The sequence below is a fragment of the Sorex fumeus genome, unplaced genomic scaffold (assembly GCF_029834395.1).
Source record: "Sorex fumeus unplaced genomic scaffold, SorFum_2.1 ptg000061l, whole genome shotgun sequence".
Classification (NCBI taxonomy): domain Eukaryota; kingdom Metazoa; phylum Chordata; class Mammalia; order Eulipotyphla; family Soricidae; genus Sorex; species Sorex fumeus.
This window is the reverse complement of record NW_026606118.1, coordinates 58023460-58045790: the sequence shown is the minus strand read 5'-3', so window position 1 is coordinate 58045790 and position 22331 is coordinate 58023460. Positions and strand designations below refer to the sequence as shown.

The following is a 22331-nucleotide window of genomic DNA, read 5'->3' as shown; positions in this document are numbered from 1 at the left end:
CGCCTGGAACCACGACTATTTCCACTGAGCATGAAATGTCTCCTTTGCCCAGGAGAGCCAGGGGGGCGGGGGTTGGATTTGGGAGAGAGATTGAGACCACGGAGGGCTTTTTAGGATTGAGACATGGCTCCTGAGGGGCGCCCACCGTGGTGGGTGGGCGTAGTGCTGGGTGGGAGGGGGGTGGTATGAGTTTTTGTTTTATCTTGTGGTCATCCCTGGTGGTGCTCAGGGCTTATTTGTGGCTTTTCACTTGGGGATCACTCCTGGTGGGCCAACGGGACCATGAGGATTGTGGGGGCGTTGAACCCAGGTGGGCTGCACGCATAGCAAGACCCTACCCCTGCTGTGTCAGCACTGTAGGCCGAGTTAGGGTTTGCTCTTGTTGGGGTTTTGGTTTTTGGGTCAGGGCTCACTCTTGGCTTTGTGCTTAAGAATCAATCCTGGTGGTAGTCGGGGGTCTATATGGGTTGCCGGGGACTGAGCCTGGGTCGGCCGCGTTGCAAGGCAAGCATCCTCCCCGCTGTCTGGTCACTCCAGCGCCAAGGGTCGGTCTGAGAAGCCGCTCACTACTGCTTCTGTGAGACTTTTGGGGGGGCAGTGGGGGTTCAGGCTGGCCGGTTCGGAGCAGACTCAGCTCCCAGGTGTCCCCGACGGTGGCGGGAAGCTCCTGAGACAGGGTGGAATGTCCTAGACCTGCGGCCCTGAGCTCTGTCTGCCCCTGCCCCTGGCAGCAGGTGCCCTCCTGGTGGAGCTCCCTGGGAAATGGGGGGGTGGGGTCCAGGCTCATCCTTGGCAGGAGTACCATGTTCCTCCTCCTCTCCCACTCTGCTGTGGTGTGTGGCTCAGTCAAGGTCCTGTCCTGGGGTTCTCTGAGTTCACGGCCGGCGTGCAAGGGTTCTGGCGGGGGTGCCGCCACTCTGCAGTGGTTTGAGGCCGCCCGCTGGACTGTGTCATTTTTTCCGTCCCCTTTTCTTCTCTGCACTGAAGGCATTTCCCTCCCCTCCGCTTCGTACAAGCCGCCGTGGCCCGGGAGGAAGCTTTGTCAGGTGGGCTGACCCACGCGGGCACCTCTCTCTTTGTGCTGCTGGAATGGGGGGGTCACCAAACGCTCGTGTCCCTGCGCACTTTGACCCTGAACGAGTGACTGAACGGACGAGGGAGCAGATGTGAGGGGAATCACAGTGTACCCCGGACGTCTGTCCTGTGCTAGGACCCCGCTGGGCGGGACCCGTGCTTCCTGCCTGAGGGGGCTACGGAACTCCTGGAAACCAGATCCTGGGGGGGAAGACTGTGAGTCATGGCAGGCAGATGTACATTTGTGTTCTCAGAAAATGGGATCCAGGGGCTGGAGCAGTAGCACAGCGGGGAGGGCGTTTGCCTTGCACGCGGCTGACCCGGGTTCGATTCCCAGCATCCCATAGGGTCCCCTGAGCCCCGCCAGGAGTAATTGCTGAGTGCAGAGCCAGGAGGAACCCCTGGGCATCACCGGGTATGACCCCAAAAGCAAAAAACAGAAAAAAAGAAAATGGGATCCAGGGGATTGGAGCGTTAGTGTAGCGGGCTGGCTGATCTGGGTTCGATCCCCAACATTTCATGATGTCTCCCCGAGCACCACCAGGAATAATTCCCAAGTGCAGAGCCTGATAACTCCTGAGCACGGCTGGGTGAGGTCCTCCCCCAGCCTCCAGAAACCGGGGTCCTGGACCAGAGAGATGGTAGAGGTTAAAGTGCCCGCCGTCCTGGTGGCTCACCCTGTTCAGCCCTCAAAGTCACATGGTCCCCCGAGCACTGCCAGCAGGACTCCTGAGCACAGAGCCAGGAGTCGCCCTTGAACACCGTTGGGTGTGGCCGAGTCTCCTTTCTCCCTGTAAGAGGGTCTAAAGACCATTAGAAACTCGAGTGAACAGGTCGGTAACCAGAGGCCCCGATACATGTGGTGTCTGGGTCTTGCCTTACCCAGCACTTATGGTAGGAGTCAAAAAATGTATTTCTTATTTTTTTTTGGGGGGGGGCGGGTCACCCGGCGATGCTCAGGGCTGACTCCTGGCTCTGCACTCAGGAATCACTCCTGGTGGTGCTCGGGGGACCATATGGGATGCTGGGAATTGAACCCGGGTCGGCCGCGTGCAAGGCAAATGCCCTACCCGCTGTGCTATTGCTCCAGCCCCTCATTTTTTAATTATTGTTAGATTCTTTGGGGGGGGGGTTGGAGGCACACCCAGTGCTTCTCAGGGCGTACTCCCAGGGGGGCCTGGAGGACCATGCAGTGTTGGGGATTAAACCTCACCTGTAAGGCATGTGCCTCACCACTGAGTCCCATTAGTTGGAGTTGATTCCTTATTTTGCGGGCGGCGGTGGGGGAGAGGGAGAGGGTTGGAGGGGGGCATTTGGACCATGCCCAGTGGTACTCGGGAGTTATTCCTGGGTCTACTCATGCGTGAACCTTCCCGCTGCTCAGGGGACTGTAGGCATGCGGGGATTTGAACCCTAGTCTGCCGGATGCACCGCAGGAACCCGGCCACCCCCACCCGCACCCCGTGGGACTGCCTCTTCACGCTGATGACGCCCTTTGGCCCCCTCTCTCGTGTGAGCCTTTCACTCCTGTGTCATAGTTTGCACAATTTCCACCAAGCTCTCTTGGGGGGAGGGACATTGTTTCTTTGGGGGACTCACCTAGCAGTGCTTGGGGGTCCTTCCCCGCGGTGCTCGGGCGTCCATGCGTCCAGGATGGAACTGGAGTCCCCTGCGGACAGTGCTCATACTTGGCCCTGGGAACGGTTTCTCTGCCCCCAACCAACTCCTCCTGTGCTGGAAACACTTTTTCCTCGAGTGCTTCTCCGCGCTCCAGACAGCTGCCGCTGTGATGTGGGCGGTGCCACTGGGCCTTCTCCGGGGGGTGCCTCTCCTCCTTCCTGTGGCCTCAGCACTCAGCAGGCTCCCACTGCGCCCCCTCCCCTCTGGCGCACACCAGGTGGTAGGGGCACTCTGGAGAATAAGGGTCTGCTTTGGGGTGTGCCTCGGGGCCAGAGAGGCAGCACTGGGCAGAGTGCTTGCCGTGCACGTGGCTGACCCGGGTTCCATCCCTGTCACCCCTTACAGTCCCCTGATCCCTGCTGGAGGGAACATCTTGCTTGGCCCAGAGAAGGAAGTACCTAGAGGTCTCCAGACGCCCGCCCTGTGACCCCAGCTGGACGCGGGGCCCGGCCTTCCTGGAGGACACTGGCCTGCTGTCCCCCGGGAATGACGGCTGCCAGCTGGCGCTGTTCTCGGCCCGTGTCGGGCTGGATGGGAGGTTGCGCCCGGGACCTGGTTCTCAGGAGACGCTTCCCTGAGCCTGACTCGGGCTGCTCTCCTGCCTCTCGGGTGATGGGCAGCTCTGCCGGGGACCCCCCTCCCAGCCACACCAGCCATGTGTCTGCTGCTCCTCGGGGCTTGGCCCATTTTCTCTCTCCCTCCCGCAGGAATTGCTCCTGGCTTGGTTGGTTCTTGGGGGTCCTGCTGGCGCTGCCGGGGATCCGTCTGAGCAGGGCCTCACACACACACACAGCCACACACACTAGCCCTCCGGCCGGGGCCCCTGGGCCGGTTCCTGCACCGCCGTCCACCAGAGCTCCTGCTCCTTGCGTTCCCTTGCCAGCCCGCCTCCTGGCCTCGTGGGGTTCTCTGCTTGGGTTTTTCTGTGTGGGTTTGGGGGCCGCACCCCGCTCTGCTCAGGGCTCTGCGCCCGAGGGAGCAGCCGGGATGCCGGGGGTTGAACCTGGGTCAACTGTGTGCGAGTGAGCGAGGCAAGCTCCTGTGGTTTCCGGCCCCAAAGATCTACTTGTTCATGAATTCATTTTTTTGTCTTGTAGGAGCTGGAGTGGTAGCACAGCGGGTAGGGCGTTTGCCTTGCACGCGGCCGACCCGGGTTCGATTCCCAGCGTCCCAGATGGTCCCCTGAGCACCGCCAGGGGTAATTCCTGAGTGCAGAGCCAGGAGTAACCCCTGTGCATCTCCGGGTGGGACCCTGGGGCCAGACCTGATGGTGCTGAGGGACAACTAACTCTTGGCGTGGAGCTCGAGGGGGACATGAGGGGGCTGGGACTGAGCCACAGGAGAGTGTGTGCTCCCCACTGAGTTCTGGGCTCTGCACCCACTCAGAAGGTGCCTGGCTGAGAGATGGCACAGGGGAGGGGACATGGGGACAGACTGAGGGGGAGGGCGGATGGGGGCTGCTGAGGGGGGAGGGCTGACGGGAGCGGGAGGACACTTGCAGTTGGCTGAGGGCAAGGTGGGGGGGTTGAGGGGAGGGCATGTGTGGATGGGCTGAAGGAAGAGGGTATGTGAGGGTGGGCAGAGGGGAGGGAACAGGGCCAGCCTGAGGGGAGGGGTCATGCCCCTTCACTCTACATTTTGCTCAGGACCGTCAGGCTTGCCTGTCTCGCGTGTCCTGTCCGTGGGGATGGGAGTCGGGAGGCGAGTGGGGAGGCAAGGACTTCTGGATTTGTCCCAGGAAGTCCCACCTGCCTCTGGGATCTGCAGTTGGTTCAGAGACCTGCCGGCCGGTGGGCCACAGTCCAGCCCTGTTCGGGCCCCACTCGGAGGGTCGGACCTGTGCGGGTTTGGGGGGGTGTTGCGGGGAGGGGATGTCTGTGGGGAGATCTCCCTGGGGAGACTTGGAAGAGACTTACGAGGAGGGAATTGTTTTTCCAAATTGATGCATGAGGGGACCTGAGGGATAGCACCGCGGGGAGGCCGGTTTGCCTTGCACGGGGCCGACCCGGGTTCGAGTCCCAGCATCCCATGGTCCCCTGAGCACCGCCAGGAGTCATTCCTGAGTGCAGAGCCAGGAGTCATTCCTGAGCATTGTCCGGTGTGACCCCAAAAGAAAAACAAAACAAAAAACCCCAAATTGATGCATTAGTTTTCGGGCTTCCTCTTGGCTCTTCTCTCAGGCATTACTGCTGGTGGTGCTTGGGCGACCGTATGGGGTGCCGGTCAGCCACGTGCAAGGCAAACATCCTCCCTGCCCTACCACTCCTCCAACCCTGTGTGTATTTTTCTTAATGAGAACAAAAAAACCAACTCAGGTTAGGGAAGTAGTTTGGTGGTAGAAAACTTGCCCCCCATATACGCATACATACAAACGTCTGCATCCCTGACGTCTCCACAAGAAAATAAGAAAAATCCCCCAAAACACACAAAAAGATTCTTTTCCGGGACGGCACAAGGGACCATGCAGTGCCAGGCGTGGGACCTGGGAGTCATGTATGCAAAGTCTGTGCTTCAGCCCTTCAGATTATCTCCCCAACCACAATGAGTCTGTTTATTTTATTTTATTTTTATTTTTGGATGGGGCTGGTGTTTACTCCTGGCTCTGTGCTCAGGGATCATTCCTGGTGGGGTTCACAGGACTCTGTGGGGGTGTTGGGGATTCAAACTGGGTTGGCCGCCTGCAAGGCAAATGCCTTAACCTGTATTATCTCTTTGGTCCCCGAAAGTGTTGGAGAAGGCAGAAATACTTAATCTGGTTAAACCTCAAGTATTTGAGGGACGGGGGGGGGGGGGGGGGCGGGAGGGGAAGGGCCTCCTTTCCCGTTTCTTTCTTGTTTTTGGGCCACACCCAGCTCAGGAATCACTCCTGGCGGGCTCAGGGAACCGTGTGGGATGCCGGAAATCAAACCCGGGTTGGCCACATGCAAGGCAGTCCCCCGACCTACAGACCTATAGCTCCAACCTGCCTTGCACAGAAGGGAGAAGCTCCAGAAGGAGACTTGGAGTTGGAAAGACGGGGTGGGGGTGGGGGGTTGCTCGGGGAAGCCTCACATGAGGTACAGGCGGGGTGAGGGGCCTTGGTGCTGTGGGGTGTCTTGGAGAGCCATATTTTTTGGAACCGTCAGGTTTGGGGCTCTGTCTTTGTTTGGGTACTTGGCATTCAGGTGCTTGCTCCTGGCGCAGTGCTCAGGGACCAGTCCTGGCAGGGTGCCGTCTGTTGGTGCGGGGGACGGAACCGGGGTTGGCTGTGTGCGTGGCAAGTCCCTTCACCCTGGCCCTGGCTCTCGGGCCCTGAGATTTGCTCTTCAGCCCTTGTCTCCGCCACCACGCACTGCTGGAAGGTCACGGGCAGGGGCAGGCCCCGACTTGCAGGTGTTGCTGCATTCCAGGCCGCCGGGCCTGCCCGGAGTTACGTGCTGGGCCGGGCTGCGGTGGAGACGGTGTAGGTGGGAACAGTCATCCCTGCCATGTGCGCTGAAGAGTTTGCCGCTTCTTACTACTTCTGTGTAGAGAATTGTGCCCACGCTTGGTGGTACAGGCCTTGGCATCTGGTAGGGGCACAGTGCGTGTAGGTTTTCCTGCCTTTTCTCATTGGGGGTTTTGGGCCACACCCAGTAGTGCTCAGGGCTGGCTTCTGGCTTCGCACTCTGGTCACTTCTAATGGACTTGGGGGAGCGATATGGGATGCCAGGGATCGAACCCGGGTTGGCTGCATGCAAGGCAACTGCCCTTCCCACTGTACTACTGGTCCAGCCCCTTAACATTCCTGACTTCGGAGGCTAGTCTCGTAATCCTCAAGATTACTCTGAAAGGGGGCTAGAGAGAGAATACAGGGGGTCGGGCATACTGAGTCCAGGCCCCATGCCCGATCCCTGAGTGCAGACAGGAGTAAGTGCTGAGCACAGCTGGGTGTGGTCCAATCTCTGCCACCAACCATCCCCCCCCCACCCCACACACACAAAGTGTTTCCGAAGACACGGAGGAGTTGGCTCCGAGGGCCGTAGCGGTAGGGCCAGGGCCATAGAACAGCGGGTAGGACACTGGCCTGGCATGCAGCTGACCTGGGTTCAACCCCCAGCATGACGTGTGGTCTCTGAGCTCTGCCCACGCCCTGTACACAGCTGGGTGTGGCCCCAAAACTGAAGGGAAAAAAAAACGCCAAGTGGGCTAGAGCACAACATGCTTTGTATGTGGGACCCCTGGGTCTCGGCCGCAGCCTCACACGTTCCCAGGTACTGCTGGCAGCCCCGCGAGTGACCGTGGGAGCCCCCAGCACTAACCTGAGAGCTGAGCCCGGAGCAATCCCTGAGCTCCACCAGGTGTGGTTCAACACCAGAACCATTCTGGAAGATCCCAGGTTTTTTTTTTTTTTTGCTTTTTGGGTCACACCTGGCGATGCACATGGGGTTCCTCCTGGCTCTGCACTCAGGAGTTACTCCTGGCGGTGCTTAGGGGACCCTATGGGATGCTGGGAATCGAACCCGGGTCGGCCGCGTGCAAGGCAAACACCCTACCCGCTGTGCTGTTGCTCAAGCCCCAGATCCCAGGTTTTGTTTGGGACTCACCCCCGGCAGTACCCAAGAGATCCTGTGTGCCGGGGGTCTGGGGCTGTTTCCCCAGCGGTGGCAGCTTTTTTCGGTTTCGTTTTTGGGTCACACCGGTGGTGCTCAGGACTTACTCCTGGCTCTGCGCTCAGGGGATCATCATGTGGGATGTCGGATCGGCCGCGTGCGAGGCGAAAGGCCCTCCCCGCTGTGCTGCTGGCGCCCGCCCTGCCATAGTAGCTTCTCGATGCCAGGGATCCAGCCGCGGAGCTGTTGACTGGTCTCTGGCAACCCTGCTCACTTTCTTCTGCTTCTGAAGCGGTCAGGTTCCAACACGAGAGAGAAACCTGCTTCCTTCCTTTCTGGGAAGGGTGCAGAGGGACCCTGGTGTTCGCGGTCGCTCCCGTTCTCACCCATCAAGACAGGACTGGCCGGAGAGAGCACAGCAAGTAGGGCTCTTGCCTTGCCCACGACCAACCCAGGCTTGATCCTGGGCACCCCATGTGGTACCCCGAGCCTACCAGGAGTGATCCCTGAGCGCAGAGCCAAGGAGTAAGCCCTACATACAGCTGGGTATGATTCCCACCCCCTCCCCCCCAAAAAAAGAAAAGCATCTATTTTGACCTGTTTGGGCCCGTGTTCCAGTTTCTCTTCTACCCTAGGGCACTGGCCTTCATTGGGGCATGTACTGAGCCCCTGATCGGTTCCAGCGGCCCTGGGTCTGTATCTGCTCTGTCCACTCTGCTGAAGGGCAGAGTGGAAGGAAGGCCCCTCTCTCCTCCCCCGTTACTGGTGGCCCTAGAAGTGGGGGGGGGCTGCACCCGGCTCTACTTGAGTTTACCCCAGTGACACTTTCCCAGGCCCCGTGGGTCCCCAGAGCTGCTGAGGGGGCAGGGGAGGGCCGGCCTGGGTCTGGGTGGCACCTCTCTCTCCATCCCCTGCCCACCCGGTGTGGATCAAAGGCGCCTCCCGAGGGCGCGGGAAATGCCTCTCCCCGCCCCAGCAGTGAGTAAACAGCCGGGCCTCTGGGGGCGTTTGAAGCCCGGTGCTCCAGGCCGGCAGGAATGCAGAACATTTCATGTTAGCCGGGGACTTAGTTTTCCACAGCTCTGGGTCTTTGCAAATTTGAAACAAATGCCCTCAGTTAGCAGCAGGCTGTTTCGGGCATTTATGGCCGGTCACAGGTATTTGTGGAAGGAGGGACCCCAGCAGGTTGGGGGGACAGGACAGGGGGTTTATGGCGAGAGGGGGGACGGTGAAGACCCCCCGGCCAGGTCTCCGGTGCCAAGCTGTTAGGTGGGCTTGGCCATAAAACGCTTCTCCGCCTCCCTCACCCCCGGAAGTATCTCCTGGCAGACAAAGGGGTTGCCGGGCTGGTGTTTATCCCTGGGGGCTGATGCTGAGGGCCTGCCCGCTTGCTGCCGGAGTGTCAGGTTTCCCGAACCCTTCTCCTCTCCCTCCCAGGCCTGCGAGGCTCGGCTCGTTAAATGTGCTTTATATGCAACAAGTTGGCCGAGAGGGCTCGCCACACTTCCAGCCAGTTTTGTGAGGAAGGAGCCGGGGAAACCTGTTTTCCTTTTGTTGTTGTTTCTGGAATCCGGAGCCTCAAAGGTGCCGGGGCGCAGAGGACCCCGATTTCTAGCCTGAGCCCCGCGCCAAGTGGTCCTTTAAGCCTCTCCTGGCTTGGCCTCCTGCACCCACCCCCACCCCCACCCCCACCCCGACCCCGCTCCTGGGAAATTCGGAAAACTGAGTTTGGGCTTCACACCTGCGCAGAGAGAGGCTGAACTGGGCCCCAGTCTCTTCTGCAAGAGGAGATGAACTGGCAGCCCCCTGTCAGGGGTTTGGTGAGGATTACCAGAGGGGCTTTCTGGTTTGGGGGCCAGAGAGCCGGGTTCCAGGGCTAGGACCACGCGGTGTCGCAGATGGAACCCAGGGCCTCGGGCAGGTAAGGGCCGAGTCCTCCTGGGCAGCACACCCCGGGCCTGTAGGGGCATTGTTTTTCATTAGCTGGGAGAGGCGCTTTCTCCGTCAGACAATCTCACTCTTGGAATTGGGTTGTAGGATTCAGTTCAGGGGTGTCATGGTCCTATTTTCTACGAGTAGGAAACGAACACATCTTATTTTTGAGGGTGGGGTCCACACCTGGTGGTGCTCAGGGGTGACTCCTGGCTCTGCATTCAGGGATTCCTTCTGGGGGTGCCCCGGGGACCTCATGGGATGCCGGGCATGGAACCGGGATGGAACCTGCATCTGTCGGCCCCTCCAGCCAGTCCTTTCTGGCAGAAGCTCTTTTCCCTGTTGTCTGTCACGTGAATCACCAACAATTCTTCGGGTTCATGCCAATGGGGGTTGTGTGGGGATGAGAGGGGGCTCCAGGGGGGCTCAGAAGGCAAGAGACTCCGGGAAGAGAAGTCTCCCAAGGACAGAGTTTGCTCAGGAAACCCAAGTCTCCGTTTCAGGGCCGAGTCGTCCGTGGGGGAGTGGGAGGCTCCTTGGGGAAGTGCGTTTCCTGGTGGGCCAGTGTGGACAAGCCAAGGGTAGCCCCCAGGAGTAGCCTGCAGGGGCCGGGAGGGGCGACGCCCGGCATTTGAGGCAGGAACTCTCTGGGAAGGGGGAACACTCTCTCCCACTGTGGCCTTGGGGACCCCGCTGGCACTGCCCCCTGCTTGAGGCTGCCCACCCCTTCCTGATGCGGGTGACCCCGGGTGCCAGGATGGGAGGGTCTGGCTCCTCGTGCATGAGCTGGCTGGCAGTGGGGTTGGGATTAGACGGGGCGAAGAAAGGTAGGTCTCTTTGGGGCTTTATTTAATTATTTTGGGTTTGGGGCCACACCCAGGAGTGCTCAGGGCTTACTCCTAGCTCTGCACTCAAGGATGACTCATGGCAGGGATCGGGGGACCATGTGGGGCATGGGGGCGGGGGTTGAACCCATGTCGGCTGTGTTCAAGGCAAGCACCCGACCCGCCGTACTATGGCTCCAGACCCTTGCAGTTTCTTTCTTCTTCTTCTTTTTTTAAGAAGCAAAGCACTTTTTTTTTCCTTTTTGGGTCACACCGGGTGATGCACAGGGGTTCCTCCTGGCTCATGCACTCAGGAATCACTCCTGGCGGTGCTCGGGGGACCATATGGGATGCTGGGAATCGAACCCTGGTCGGCCACGTGCAAGGCAAACGCCCTCCCGGCTGTGCTATCACTCCAGCCCCGAAACAAAGCACTTTCCTTTTTTTTTTAAGGATTTGGGGCACTATTTTGTTTGGGGCTCATCCTGGGTCTGTTGCAGGGAACCCAGGCCTGGCTTGAGTTTCGACTTGGCCTTTGAGACTTTGGGTCACCCCTGTGGTACAGCAGCTACTCCCACTTAAGTTCTTGGGGGTCGCTCCTAGGGATGTTTCAGGGCATGGGGTTCTGGGAGCTGAGTCGGGGGCATGATTTTCCTGCCCCTCCCCCCCTTTTTTTGTAGTTGGTTGTGGTATAGCTTGATGCTTCCAGATGTTCCTGTCTTCGGCTTTATGGGAAGTTCCAGAATGGGTTTTTGTGGTTTGTTTTCTGTATTTTTCTTTCTTTCTTTTTTTTTCCCCCCTCAAACCTGGGTGCTGGGGCTCAGATCCTCCCGCTTGTAAGGTGTGTGCTCTGCCATGGATCTGCATCTAGACCCTTTTTTTCTTCTTTAATTGAGATACAATTGTCCCATAACATTGTATTTAGTTCAGGTCTCCCAGGGGATTACTATAAATTTACTATAAATTGACTCTGCTCAGGGGCTCAGGGGGACCATATGGGGTGCCAGGGACCGAACCTGGTTTCACCACCTACAAGGCAAGTGCCTGGCACGTCTCTCCAACCCCACACCCTGTCTGCTGTGATGATGACCCTGAGAAGTTTAATTAATGTCAGGCACCATAGTTCCTTTTTTTTTTTCCTTGTGATGAGACTTTTAAGATCTCTTAACAGTTTCAAATATAAAATGTGGAATTACTATTACAGTGCTCTGGGACCATAGGGGATAGCAGCGATTGAACCCAGGTCAGCCCTCTGTGTCTTCCTATCGGCCGTACTGTGGCTCCATCCTCAAGAACTATTTCATTGTCGTGGGGTCCACACCCACACTGCTGGGAGGAGCCATGCAGTGTCAGGGTTCGAGTCCAGGGCCTAGCGAGTACAAAGGATGGACTTTGCCCCTGGCCCCCAGTTGGGGACTATTAACCGGAGTCCCTTTGCGGTCCGTGACCTTCCCAAGATTCAGTTTTGTAACGGGCCGTTCCTCCCTTTTGAAAACCTTCGCCCGTTTCCCTGACCTAGCCCGCAAGTCTGGCAGCCGCCCGCTGCTCTCCGCCTCTGACTCCCCGCCCCACCGGGGGCATTCTCGAAGCAAGAGACAGTTTTGTGGCTGATGCGCCTGGAACCATCTCGAAGCCTGGCGTTCGGTGTTAAGAAAGTCTCGGTGTGCTTTCCCTGGAAGCCTTGAATGACTCCGAGGAGGGCGTTTTTGATGGTCTCCGACTTACTCTGGGAGGCTTTCTAAAAGCCCAATGTGAAATTTTCTTCTGGGAAAGTCTTTCTTCCCTGTTCACCATGTGGTGAGGGTTGAAAGACTTGTGGTTCTTTTCAAACCAAGTCAACAAATCCTTTGAAGCCCTTTTCAAGTCAGAGGCTTGGGGAGAGCCGGGGGCCCTCGCGTGTGCGGCCCCGGGAGCCGGCTTGGCCCTGAGATTTCGCCAGTTGCCAGTCAGGTCCCCAGTGAGCCCTTGGGGATCATACTGACAGCCCCCCCAGCAACATCTTTCCCTGGAGAAAACTTTCGGGGACCCCGGAGGTCTCCTGCCAACAGCTGGCCCTGGTCCGGGTGGGAGACAAGCTCCTGTGACAGCTGAGTTAGCCTGTCCCAGCCCTGGGGAGAGGCATCCATCAAGCTGAAGGGCCCACAAACTCCCCTGAGCCCCAGGTTGGAAGCAAACGAGTTAAAAAAAAAGTTGCTCTTAGCAGCCTGACAAATTGCTTTCGGCTTTTGCTGCCAAAGAGTACTCTGAAAACTGGGTGTAAATTGGGTTATTTACAGTTTCTGTTTTTGTTGCTTCCCTGAGGTTGGGGCCAGGAGGGCCGGGTGGGATCCAAGGGAGCTTTTCAGGTTCCTCAGGTAGAAAGAGGAAAGGGGGGCCCTCTGGGGGCCAAGGGCCCTTGAATGCAGGAAGTGGGGAACGGGCACTAGCCTTTGAGGGGCCTGGGAAGCGGCTCCTTTCGGAACATCAAAGAAATACCTTTTGTCCCCCCCCCCAACCCCCTCACACTTGCCTGGGTCATAAAGAGGTGGGGTTGTGAGCTCTGCATCTGGTGGCCAGGGTGGGTGGGCAGGGGCTCGGTCTTCCCCGGCTCCCACACGCTGAGTCCTTCCTGCCCCCTGCCCTGCTGTGCAGGGGTCTGCCTGGGCTCGCCTGGGCACCCCGCCTGGTGTGGAGGCCGCCGCCCACCCGGCGGCTCCAGAGCTGGGCTGGGTGCTGGGTGCACCCCCTGAGATTTGACTCCAGGCGAGGCGTTTTTGTTGTTGAATCATTTGCATTCATTAGGAGTAGTGGAGGGGGAGTGATATTTAAGGCAACTGGACCTGGTTTGCTGGAGGCCCTGCCTTCGACCCTCATTAAGAATTCTGGCCGCCCCCCCCCCCCAGAGGATGGCAGCTCATTCAAAGCTTACTTAACTTCTGACTGCCTTGGGCAGAGGCCAACTACTAAAATATGAAAAATGTTTGCCCAGCAGCCCCCAGAGCTGGGCCAGACTGCCCTGGCCAAAGAAAACACGCACTTACAATTCATTATTTAGCCGCGCTCGCACTCCTGCTCGAGGCTCTTCCTCCCCCGGGACCTCGGAGTTAGGGGTCCAAGGGGGTACGCCGGGCTGCCAAGAAAGGAAAGTGCCTACCTATTTAAGGGGAAGGTGTGCCTGACGCCAGCCCACTCTGCGTTCACCCTCTCTTCCTGTTTTTGGTGGGGGGAGGTGAGAATTTGACTCATTCCTTCTCCGTGGACTGGACTCTTGCTAAGGACTTGTTCATTTCTTGATTTTTAATATTTGTCTCTTTCGTTCTTTCTTCTTTCCCTCTCCCTCCCTTCTTTTCTTTGTTCTGTGATTTTTTTTTTTTTTGGTCACACTCAGTGATACTCGGGGATCACTCCTGGCAGTGCTCAGGAGACCATTTGCAGTTCCAGGAATTGAACCTGGGTGGGCCTTATACAAGGCAAGTGCCTGGCCTGCTTGTGTGCTGGCTCCCTTGCCCCTGTTCCCTGGAGTTTGTACATCTGTAAAATAAGTACCAGAAGTGGAATTTCCCCCCCGCCCCCCCCCCAGTCCCCCCCCCGCCCGTCCCCGTCCCAGGAATAGGACGTATCAGCCCTGGGTAGAGTGCTATTGTGTTCATGTTTGCATTTGGTTTCTGGGGAGAGCTTTATAACTTACAGCACATTCGTCCGGGTTGTTCTGGGTGAGAGAAGCTTGAAGAAGCTCTTACCTGGGCACTGTCGGGCGTATCAGCCAAACCGGACCCTTTCTCAGCGATGCCAGGCTGGGGCCGGAGCGACAGTACAGCCCGGAGGGTGTCGGCCTTGCTCGTGGCTGACTAGGTTTGATCCCCGACACCCCATTCAGTCGCCTGAGCCAGGACAGCCGGTTTTGGCCCAGAATCCCCAAATAATAGTGAGGCTGGACAGTAAGGACAAGCCAGGGTTGTTAGGTCCCGGGGGGCAGAGCAGCCTGGTGCCCGTCCAAGGCCTCATTCCCGCCCTCTGGGCTCACCGGCTGTGTGCTCTCCGATGGTCCTCATGCTCCTTTCATTCAACGTAACCTTTATCCGTGCACGTGATCACGCGCGTGGCTGTGTGGGTCCACTTCCTGCCTGCCCGCCTGCCCACCAGCCCTGGCTCCCTCTGGGCTCGGACCTCGTTCACGCAGCTCTTGGGTTCCCATGACCAGAATCTGAGTCCTGGAAGTGGGATTACTACTTCTCCTAACCTCTCTGGTTTTTCTTTTGGGGGGCCACACGTGACTGTGCTCAGGACTTGCTCCTGGCTCTGTATTCAGGGACCCCGGGGAGGGGATAGGAGGGGACTCAGCGAGCCATATGGGGTGCTGAAACCCCAGGTCAGCCGTGTGCAAGGCAAACACCCGACCCTCTGTACTGACTGACCGGTCCACCTCTCCCAACTCACCCAGGCAACGCCTGTTGTGACGCCCACCTCACGGGGCATCGTGAGGGCCTGAGGAAGTGGAGTTTGTCCAGGAGTTGTCCCTATTGTGGTAGGCTGGCTGTGGGAACCCTCCCATGCCGCCGTCCTCACTGTGTGCCTGGGACCCCTCCCCAGCTGCCCCTACCTCTTTTCCCGGGGGTGTCATCTCCTTAATTGCTCTGTCTGCTTTCCCCCCTGGTCCCATTGTCTTTGGTGTAGGTCAGGTCCTGTCATTTCTCCCTTCGCATACTGGCAGATAAAGAAGATACTTTAAAAGGCAGCATCTGGGCTGGAGCGAGCGGGTAGGGCGTTTACCTTGCACGCGGCCAACCCAGGTTCGATTCCCAGCATCCCATATGGTCCCCCGAGCCCCGCCAGGAGTGATTCCTGAGTGCGTGAGCCAGGAGGAACCCCTGTGCATGGGTGTGACCCAAAAAGCAAAAAAAGAAAAGAAAAAAAAAGGCAGCGCCCGTCCTTCTGCCCCGCCCCCACCGATGTCAGGAAAACATGAACTTTATGAAACCCGAGATAAAAAGGCTCAGCTGAGACTCCACGGATGAAAGGGAGCCTCAGTAAGCAGGAAGAAAAGGGCCAAGGTAACATAGAAGGAAGTAGAAGGGCAGAATTCGAGCTCCATTCACCCTTGGGGTGGGGGGGGGACGTGGCACTGGGCACTGTCCTGGCCCTGCCCTGGGAGGCAGAAGCAGGATGAGAGGAACAAGGTGACCCTCCTCCCAAGAGGGAGAATTGGCAAATGAATTCAGGCTTTCATCTTTATTGCTTCTGGCTTTGGAGGCCACACCTGGCGATGCTCAGGGCTCCGTGCTGGCTCTGCACTTTTGGGGATCTCTCCTGGTGGGCTCAGGGGACCGGATGGGATGGATACCGGGGATTGGACTCGTGTGAGAGGCAGGCGCTCTCCCCGCTGTGCTGTTGATCCAGCTCTGGGTTCGAGGTGTTAAAAATACGATGGGGGCTGGATGGATGTACTGGAGGGTTCATGCTCTTCCCTGGGGTGCAGCCGCCCCCTGACCCGTCTGTGGTTCCACATACGGCCCCCTGAGCACCCGCAGGAGTGGTCTCTGAGCAGTTGGGCATGCCCCCACCCAAACAGAAAGAAACAGGGGCTGGGGAGCTAGTACACGGGGTGAAATGCTTGCTTTGTGTGCAAGCTGTCCCTGGCTTGATTCCCCAGCTCCCATGTCCCACAAGCGCCCCCAGGAGGGACACCTGAGCACAATCATCCATGCCCCCACCAAATATCACTTCCCCCCGACCCCCCATTTAATAAAGGATATTTATTTCTAGTGAGATTTTTAGGAGTGTCTCATGGCAGGTCCTAAGAGATGATGAAAGGAAATTAAAGCACAATGCAGGACTGGAGCGATAGTACAGTGGCTAGAGTCCTTGCCTTGCATATGGCCAACCCAAGTTCAATCCCTGGGACCCCATATGTTTTTTTTGTTGTTGTTGCTTTTTGGGTCACACCCGGCAATGCACAGGGGTTCCTCCTGGCTCTGCGCTCAGGAGTTACTCCTGGTGGTGCTCAGAGAACCCTATGGGATGCTGGGAATCGAACCTGGGTTGACTGCGTGCAAGGCAAAACGCCCTACCCGTCTATGTGCTATGTCTCCAGCCTCTGGGGCCCTGTATGGACCTCTAAGCCTGCTAGGACTGACCCCCTGAGCTCAGAGTCAGGCGGAAGCCCTGGTGGAGCTTGAATATTGTTGGGTGTTGGCGCCCAAACCAGAAACCAGTGGAAAGGGGCAGGGACTGTGGCGCAAAAGAAGAGTGTTTGACTCCCAGTGGGAGGCCCTGGGTTCGATTCCAAGCACCACTGGGTGTGGCCTTATACAAACAAGAGAAATAAAAAGAAAGGATGGTTTTTAAATTTTAAAACAAAGAAGGAAGTCCAGACCTGCCTTCGAAAGTGACTGGAGGGACGTTTCTAGAGTGTTAAGGAAGTTGAGAGGCCTACAGTGATTTAGAGATTGCCACAGAGCCAAGGAGCGCATGGATGGTCACACCAACTTTGTGTGACTTTTTTCTCCGGTGGTGCGGAAGAAAAACACAGTACTTAGAAGTCTGGTAGCAAACACTGGCAAATTAAGTTGAATGCCGTGTTAGAGGAACCCCTTTATAGTTCCTTAAACTATCGAGGAATTTATTTCCCGAATATGTGTGGGATGGTGTCCTTCAGTTCCTTAAACTATCGAGGAATTTATTTCCCTAATATGCGTGGGATGGTGTCCTTTATTTAGTTCCTTAAACTATCGAGGAATTTATTTCCCTGAAATGCTTGGGATGGTGTAATCTCCCCTGGTTCGTCAAAATAAGTGAGAAGTCTCACAGGTATCTCAACAGACGCAACAGAACAGATGCAAATCAGCATGCATTTTTTGGTTTTAAAGTTTCAGGACATAACCAATATTGTACGTAAAAAGATTGGAACGGTTGGGGCCAGGGAGATAGAGCAATTGATTGGTAAGGCAACTTACATGCCACTATCCCGGGCACTACCTGTGGACCCTGGAGAGATCCTTGTTCACAGCCAATGTGGCCCAAAGAACAACAACAAAAAAAAACTAATGGTGTTCTCACTAAAGAAATTATGGTAGCCCAGTGTTTGGGACAGAAGGTGCTACAAGAGGGATGGATCAGGGGCTGGAGCGAGAGCACAGCGGGGTGGGCGTTTGCCTTGCACGTGGCCGGCCAGGGTTCGATTCCCAGCATCCCATATGGTCTCCCGAGCACTGCCAGGGGTAATTCCTGAGTGCATGAGCCAGGGGTAACCCCTGTGCGTCGCTGGGTGTGACCTCTTTAGAAAGAGGGATAGGTCAGTGAGCTGATGACAGACTGCACGCAGGACTGCTTCCAGCCCTGACACTGCATGTCCCCTGAGCACTAAACTGGGAGTAACCCCTACTCATGCTGGGTGTAACCTCCCCCCCCAAAAAAAATTTATTAGAGAGCTGGGAAGAAAGCACAATGGATAGAGCTTGACTGTGACTGAACTGGGTTCAATCCCCAGCCCCCCATGTAGTCCTGAGCACCACCGGAGTAAGCCCTGAGCATTGCCAGGTATATCCCCCAAACAACTCACACACAAAAGGAACAACCAAAGATAATGTCATTGTGAAGTTTATATAATTAAATAACCTTCCCAATTTTAATTCTTAGTTTTTCCATATTAAATTTTTGATGTTTTTTTTTGGGTTTTTTTTGTTTTTGTTTTGCTTTTTGGGTCACACTTGGCGATGCACAGGGGTTACTCCTGGCTCTGCACTCAGGAGTTACTCCTGGCAGTGCTCAGGGGACCCTATGGGATGCTGGGAATCGAACCCGGGTTGGTCGCGTGCAAGGCAAACGCCCTACCCGCTGTGCTATTGCTCCAGCCCCTTTTTTCACTGTTTTTTTTTTTTTTTTTTAAATTTTGATGTTTTTAACATGACAACTTCTTATTCTGGGGATCGTTGCTGAAATGATATGTTAAAAAGCAAGAGTTTGAAGGCTGGGGAGATGACTCCGCTGGTGGCGCATGTGGTTAGTAACCCTGGAAGTGGGGTAGGGCGCCTTTAAGAGAAAAAAAAAGCCAGCTCAGTTATTGATATGGGAAAAAAGCCGCTAGAATCAATGAGAGAATTGAGTCATTTGGTTAAAAAAAACTACAGAACCCCCCCCCCCCCAACACACACACACCTACTTATCAGCAAATAACCTTTTAGAAAATACAATGGGAACATTTATCCCATTCACAAAATCAATAAAAAGCCTTTCAGGCGTTAAGCAGTGTAATGGTGTAATGGAAACTGTTCTGTGGCTGGCCTGTCCTTGCTCTTCTCACCTCTGAGTGGAAGCCCATCAGGGCGGAGGAGCCCTAGGTGGGCACGTGGGAGACCCCTCCCCCCAGTGGCCTGTTCTGAGGAAGGCCAGACTGGGGGGCAGGAGGGAAGGGCGTTAGGGTCTCTGTGCAAAGTGTGTCTCCTTTGCCCATCCCGTTGGGGACAGGGACGGGGAGGGAAAGGGACACCCATGTCACCCTCTGCTGGACAGCGAGGCACAGTGACTCCTGAAATTCCCTCCCCTGGGCTGGGACATGTGGGAGGAGCCAGCACGGTAGGACCCCTGCAACACTGCCTGCTGTGCCCCCACCCTAAGAATAAAGGTGCTTCCCAGGGCACCCTGATGGGGCCTGGTGCCCAGGGTGAGACCTCTGAGGAGGGGGCCTCTCTCCCCCTCCCCATTCACGTCAGAACTAAACGGCTCCTTTGTGGATCTTTCCTGTGCATCTTTCCGGGACACCGAGAGATAGTAGGTTCCCTCGGAAGAAGCCTCTCAGATGGAACAGGCTGGTATTTAAATTCATTCCAAAAGGGGCTGTAGCGATAGCACAGCCGGGAGGGCGTTTGCCTTGCACGCGGCCGACCCAAGTTCAATTCCCAGCATCTCCTATGGTCCTCTGCGCACCGCCAGGAGTGACTCCTGAGTGCATGAGCCAGGAGGAACCCCCCTGCACATCGCCAAGTGTGACCCAAAGAGCAAAACATAAATAAATAAATAAATTCCAAAGCCAGAGGAAAACATGCAGTGGGCACAACTCAAGACGCTACGCAGTAAACCTGTTTCATTCCTGAAAAGCAGCTACATCCGCTCTCGCCTTGCCTGTGTGAGGCTCTGGGTTCAACCACACACACACACACATACACACACACTAGGTGCTTGTCCTGCATGCAGCCAACGAGGTTCAGTCTCCAGCATCTCCAGATGGTCAGGCGTGCATGTGCGCACACACACACACAGCCCTAACCGGGCTGGAGAGATAGTACAGTGTCTAGGGCGCTGGCCCTGTGTTCATCCACCCTGGGTTAAACCTCTGCTTTCCCAGACGCATCCCTCAAGCCCACCAGGAGTAATTCCTGAGCACATAGCGAGGAGTAAGTCCTCCCTGAGCACTGCTCCCCACCCCACAGTGCCCCACAAAGGAAAAAAACAAAACCCAAACAATCCACATCAAATGTGTTGGTGTTTGTTACGGGTCACCCGCGTCAGGGCTCACTCAGGACTCGATCTGACTCTGCAGTGCAGGGACCCATATGTGGTGCTCGGGGAAGTGGAGCCAACAGCGTACCCCCTCCACTCTCTCCGCCAGCTGTATCCAAATGTGAAATTCACTTTTTATTTCTGAACTCAACTCGTGTACAGACACATTTTCTTTGGAAAAGGGAATCATCACTGAGAATAAGAACTTTGAGTCCTCATCAGTGATGCCACCCCAGAGAACGCTGCTGCTGGCCCTCAGTGGGCATTTTGGGAGTCAGTGATTTGTGTCAAAGGTCTTACATGCCTGAGCTTACTGGTTATATAGCAATTAGAGAAGAGCCGTCAAGCATTAGCAGGGATGACTCTGGAGATAGCACGGACCACCCCTCCCGGACTCCCCAATCAGTCAGTGGTTGCCTGGAGATACCAGGATCTGAATCAGCTAAACACAGGAAAACAGGAGCTACATTCTTTTAGTGTACAGTTTGTTTTTTTTGGGGGGGGGGGGGTTTGGGCCATACCCAGTGGTGCTCAGGCCATTCGTGCTCAGGAAATCACTTCTGGCCCAGTTTGGGGAACCGTATGTGGTGCTGAACTTGACTTGGCCACGTACAAGGCAAGTGCGCTACCCACTGTACTTGCTGTACTCTCTCTCCACCCCAGGAGCTCTTTTTTTTTTTTTTTTCCATTTTTGGATCGCACCAGGCAATGCTCAGGGATTGCTCCTGGCAGTGCTCGGGAGATCACATGGGCTGCTCGGAATAGAACCCGGGTCAGCCGCTTGTAAGGCAAACATCTTCCCTGCTGTACTATCGCTCAGGCCCAGGAGCTACGTTCTTTTAATAAAGGCAGAATCTTTTTAAGGCCTTTGTTTGCACTGGGCAACGCTCAAGGTTTACTCCTGACTCTGCGCTCAGGCATCATTCCTCGTGGGCTTGGGGACCCCATAGGATGCTGGGGATCAAATCCTGGTAGATGCATGCAAGGAAACCACCCCCCCCCTGCTCTCTGAGTGGACTCCCTGTCTCCTTTGAAGCTTTGCACAGGGCCTAAGGCACTTGAGGCCAACCCCAGTTCAATTTCCCGCAGATTTGGAGCAAATGCCAAGAGTGGTCGTGCATAGGCTGGGGGTGCTGGAGGAAACTAGGGAAGATTGGGGGTGGGAAATGTGCGCTGGTGGAGGGATGGGTGTTGGAACATTGTACGACTGAAACCCAATCACGAACTACTTTGTCACTGTGTGAGCCCCACTGAACATCTCCATATGACCCAAGCACCCCACAACCCTTGCTTTGAGAACCCTTCTTCCAGGATTCCTCCTGCTGCGAGGTAACAGCCTGTCTTTTGCACCCTTACACGAGGCCCTGTTTCTGCCAGGGCCTCCGAGAGTCTGCATCTCTCCTGGCCTGGCTGTGTGACCTTGAAGGAAGGCCTTGAGTTCTCTGTGCTTCTTTGTCCCCCTCTGTGTCCCGGGGCTCCCAGGCCCAGCCTTCTGGGCGGTTGTCGGCATTAACAAGCTAATGGGGTTTCAGGCTCCTGGAGCCCTGTGTGGCCCCCCCTGAGCGGTCAGTAAGTGTTAGCTATTATTGTAATTACATGTTTACTCCCCCACCAAAGGGAGATACTTGAAAGGCCGTAATTGGGTGTTTTTCTCCCTCTCTCCTCCCTGTCTTGGATGCTACTTGGCACATGGAAGGTTCTAAATAAATGTTTGTTGAATTAATAATGATAATTAATGTAATTGCTTGCCAGGATCCCATATAGGGCCCTGCTGTTCACTGGGTCCCACTTGGGGCAGTCCCGGCCTCCGTTCACCCGCCCCAGCTCAGCCAGGGTTTCCCAAGCACCTCGGGGTGTGGCTGCTGTCTGCATCGACGTGAGACCTGCCCTGGCACCCAGAAATCTACGAACAAAGGGCACAGACGGGCTCCAAGCTCATGAAAATGAGACAGTGTTAGGTTCTATTTGGGGGGCAGTGGACGGGTCACACCCAGCGGTGCTCAGGACTTATTAACTCCTGGCTCTGGGCCCAGGAGTCCCTCCTGGAGGTGCTTGGGGCCTGTGGGGTACTGGGGATGGACCCAGACGGGCCGTGTGCAAGGCAAATGCTCTGCCCGCTGGACTAGCTCAATGGCCCCCTCACTTCCATTCTTAGAATTACAGGAGTTGCCCAAGCGGTGCTGAGGGGTGGGTCTGAGCTGGTCCTCAGTCTTGAAGGGCTTGGGATTGAACCCGGGGGCCTTGGACATGCCAGGCGAGTGCTCTGTGCTTTGGAGGTCTGGCCCCAGTGGAACTAGGTCTTTGCAAAATTAGCTTTTAAGGGAAACAGCTCAATGCTAGAGCACGTGCCTCCCAAGATCGGAAGCCCTGAGCTTGTTCCTGGATACTGCAAACAAGGTTTTGGGGCCAGAGCAGTAGTACAGCAGGGAGGGTGCTTTCCTTGCATGCATCTACCGGGATTCGGTGGGCAAAACAGACTCCGAGCTGGGTGAGCAGTCAGCACGCAGGTGACAGCATGTTACTTCACCCCTTGATTGTCCAGATTTGTTCTGGAAAGCATGTTAACATGTAGGGCTGGAGAGATAGCACAGCGGGTAGGGCGTTTGCCTTGCACGCGGCCGACCCGGATTCAATTCCCAGCATCCCATATGGTCCCCTGAGCACCGCCAGGAGTAACTCCTGAGTGCAGAGCCAGGAGTAACCCCTGTGCATCGCCAGGTGTGACCCAAAAAGCAAAAAAAAAAAAAAAAGAACGCATGTTAACATGTGACATTGG

At 56.3% G+C, this 22331-nt stretch overlaps 2 protein-coding genes across 2 annotated transcripts in view; one reads left to right on the top strand and one right to left on the bottom strand.

Annotated features, from left to right (window-relative positions):
• PTK7 (protein tyrosine kinase 7 (inactive)) overlaps window positions 1–22331 on the top strand; it is a 71690-nt gene that overhangs the window by 3573 nt on the left and 45786 nt on the right. The window lies entirely within an intron of this gene.
• DLK2 (delta like non-canonical Notch ligand 2) overlaps window positions 694–22331 on the bottom strand; it is a 442344-nt gene continuing 420706 nt past the window's right edge. The window contains exon 6 of the mRNA XM_056126346.1: window positions 694–706. The gene's annotated coding sequence lies outside the window, so the exon portion shown is untranslated. The remainder of the gene's footprint in view (window positions 707–22331) is intronic.